The sequence below is a fragment of the Neovison vison genome, chromosome 1, assembly GCF_020171115.1.
Source record: "Neovison vison isolate M4711 chromosome 1, ASM_NN_V1, whole genome shotgun sequence".
Lineage (NCBI taxonomy): Eukaryota > Metazoa > Chordata > Mammalia > Carnivora > Mustelidae > Neogale > Neogale vison.
The window spans coordinates 89,978,009-89,981,652 of record NC_058091.1 but is presented as its reverse complement, the minus strand read 5'-3'; the positions used below and the strand labels follow the sequence as shown (position 1 = coordinate 89,981,652).

At 53.9% G+C, this 3,644-nt stretch overlaps 1 pseudogene; it reads left to right on the top strand.

Moving 5' to 3' along the window:
• Positions 1–2,411: 2,411 nt before the first annotated feature.
• On the top strand, positions 2,412–3,154 carry LOC122901121 (annotated as a pseudogene).
• The last annotated feature ends 490 nt before the right edge of the window (positions 3,155–3,644 follow it).

Here is a 3,644-nt window from a genome sequence, read left to right as displayed (position 1 = left end):
TAAAATTAAAAAAAAAAAAAAAGAACTTTCAGTACAATACTGAGCAAGGAGTGAAAGCCAGCATGATGGACTTGTTTGTGATTTCAGAGTAGAGCTGTCAGTCCTCAAAATTAGGCATGATGTTTGATTAGGGTTAGGGTGGGGTTAGGGTTAGGAGTTAGGGTTAGGGTTCTCTGCTGTACAGAGCCCATTCTTCTCCGCCAACCAGCAGAGTGATCTTTTTCAGAACATACCTTTGATCCTGTCTGTGACCTACTCCCCAGCTGCCTGTCCTCTCCAGCCTCACCTCTCCCACCATAGCCCTCCATTTGTAGGCCTCCCAGGTATGTGGTTATCCCACATGTGCCTTGGGCCTGACTCCAAGCCTTTACATGCTCTCTGCCCTCTGCCAGGAACACTCTTCTGCCCCACCTGCTTCATATCTGGCTTGTTCCCCTGTTGGCTGGACCTTGACTTGCTCCCTGGTGACCTGACTCATGTCTGCTGTGTATGTGGCCTTGTCCCCTATTTAAATGTAGTGCCCACTTTCCCTGTGTGAGTGATTTATTAACCTGCCAGGTATGGGGCAGACACAGGGAAGTAGCCTTAGTGCCCCTGTAAAATAATCAGTCTCAGGGTGTGGGTGTCTCAGTTGTTAAGCATCTGGCTTCGGCTCAGGTCATGATCCTGGGGTCCTGGGAATGGAACCCCACCATGTCAGGCTCCCAGCTCAGTGGGGAACATGCTTCTCCCTCTCCCACTCGCCCTGCTGGTGTTCCCTCTCTAGCTGTCTCTCTCTGTCAAATAAATAAAGCTCTAAAAAAATCAGTCTCAGAGGGGCTCACCACCCATGTTGACAGCGGGGTACCTTCTGTCCCCACAGGTAGTCCCCTCAAAGAGACAAGACTTCCAGCTTCTTGGGGCCAGGGAAATGTAGACCTGAACCTGGAAACTTACACTCTTGGATTCACGGCTGGGGCCTAAGCCCCCTCCTCTTTTCCCTTCCCTGCCCCCTGCAGCAAAAGGCCCAGTAGCCTTCAAGGGAGGACCCCAGAGGGTGTGGAGACAGTCTATGGGGGCCAGCGACAGCTCAGTCAAAGCAAAGTGGGGCAGGAAGCCAGCCCTGATAATTCTAGCCAGTCTGTAGGCCATAGAAAGGAGGCCTGTGTGCTCCAAAGGTGCTCCAGTCCTGGCAAGTGGGGACAGGACCTGCAGGGGGTCGGTCAGGGGAGGCACCTGCAGGGTTTGCCTGGAAGCTCGGCACATGGGGGTTGTTCCTGGCTCCAGCATGCTGACTGTGGGGCTGGTTCCCCACCTTTGAAGCCTCAGGCTCCCCTTTCTATAATGGGATGCTGATGGCCCCCATCTCTGGGAGCAGAAGGTAGGGAGGCCCCACAAGCAGACTGTTGGGTCCCCAATGTTGGGTCCTCCAGTAATGGGTCTGTGATTAAAGGAGCGAGACTGATACAAAGTGAAGGTCAAGCAAAGCTTTATTTCTCACCAAGCATCAAGAATCAAACCGACTGTCAAATGGACCGGTCGGGGCCGCCCCTTACAGAGAGGGCAACCTCTCTCTGTTTCACAGACTAACTTTTATAGAACAAAGGCCATGTGGTTGGGCCTGGCCATGGACAGGTGGCCAGTGAAATTGTAACACACAGAGAAAGCTGCACAGTCATGCTAGGTGACCAATTGAATTACAATTTACCCTAGTGGATATTTGAACCAGTCTATCACTTTGGTCAGAATTGGCGCCCAAAAGGTGCCCAAAGGGTAGGGCTCATACTCCTTGGTAGCTAGGAGACAGTATGCACCCCCACTGATTGAATGTCTCCACCTGACCTGACCCACCCTTGTGTTTGGGCTTTGTTACCTGGGACTGGTTTCCGGGACTTGTTTTTAAGTAAGTTTCCCTGGGGGGGGCGCCTGGGTGGCTCAGTGGGTTGGGCCGCTGCCTTCGGCTCGGGTCTGGGTCGTGATCTCGGGGTCCTGGGATTGAGTCCCGCGTCGGGCTCTCTGCTCAGCGGGGGGCCTGCTTCCCTCTCTCTCTCTCTGCCTGCCTCTCCATCTGCTTGTGATTTCTCTCTGTCAAATAAATAAAATAAAATCTTAAAAAAAAAAAAAAAGTAAGTTTCCCTGGGAGGGGGGGCAGGGTCAACTTAAGTTTTACAGCAAAATGGCAGTTCAGCCGGGGTGGGGCCGCTCTGGCTAAATAGGCCTTTATAACACTTGCTCAGGACAGGCTGTGGGAGTGGCTGTTGCTTAAAGTGACCCAGGGCCGGCCTCCTTGAAGAAGATGCACATGTCCTTGGCCCCCAGCTTCAGGATCCTGCTGCCAGCCTCTCCCAGTGACCCTCCTCCCATCTTGTCCCTCGTCCCTGTAGATAGGTGGTCTTCCTGAGCTCTTCCTATAGAGGGGACAGAAGTCCATCATGGTAGGGCACAAGGTCACCTACTAGGTCTTCACCGACCAGCGGGCTGCCAGGCCTGTGTGCCCCCTGGGAGGGCTGGAGGGTGGTGGTCCTTGAGGTCTCCTGTGATCCCCGCAATGGCAGGATATATCCATGTAGTGGGTGGCCTTGGTCCACCGCTTCTGTGAGCAGCACTTCCTCTGTGAGGTAGACGACCTGGTATGTGCGGATGTAGACATGAAGTTCTGTGACCATGTGGGCATGGAGATCCTGTCCTTCCTCTTTGGTACCCTGCACCCCAGTTTCTACCAGGTGGACCATGAAGACTTCAGTTACCAGTGCCAGTCACAGTCCCAGGCCCACATCCCCAGGGACCAGGGTGATGTTTACTACATGGGGGCCTTTTTTAGGGGCTTGGTGATGGAGGTTCACAGACTGACCTTGGCCTGTCAAGGTGATGGGGGTCAACCTGGCCAATGAGATCAAGGTTGTGTGGCATGATGAGAGCCACTTGAACAGGTACCTGCTGGACCACAAGCCCACCAAGGTGCTATCCCCAGAGCACCTGTGGGACCTGTGGTGGCTGGGCAAAGCTGAGATTGGATTTGTGCCCAAGAATTACCAGGGCATCTGGGACACATGAGGGGATGTCCCAGGAGGACCTGTGGGATCCGAGGTTGCTGGGCTGCCCTCCCCAGCCCTTCATGAAGAAGCTGAGATTCATGGCCATGCCCAAGAACCACCAGTACATCTGGGACTCATAAGGGGCTGTCCCCGTCTCCATCGGGGATGCTGTCCTGAGCAGAGCTGTCAGAGCAGGTTCCTACTTCTGTCTTTGAGGAAGACTGTGGAGCCCAGCCCTGCCTATATGGGCATGTCAAGGGCCCCCAGCTGCACCCACACACAGGAGGCCTGCCTGGGGACACAAGATCCTCTGTTCATGGTCACTACATTCTGATAACTACTGGGTCATTTGCAGCTATGAACGGTTCCAGTTTTATGTCGGATGTTTTTCTCTGTCAATGCTGAGAAAACGTCCTTAAAAAGAACAAACGAGGGAAAAGGTTTTCTTCCTGGTTCTAGACAGACACTGCCTGGGGGGCTAGGAGTGGTCCTGCAGGATCCCTGGAGCCAGGATGGCCTCTGGCCGGGTCTTCCCCTCTAGTCCCTGCACCTTGCCACTGTGATGGGGCTTCAGGATCAGGGGTGAACTGAGCTACCTCTCAAACCTCCAGTCCCCTGACCACCAGAGAA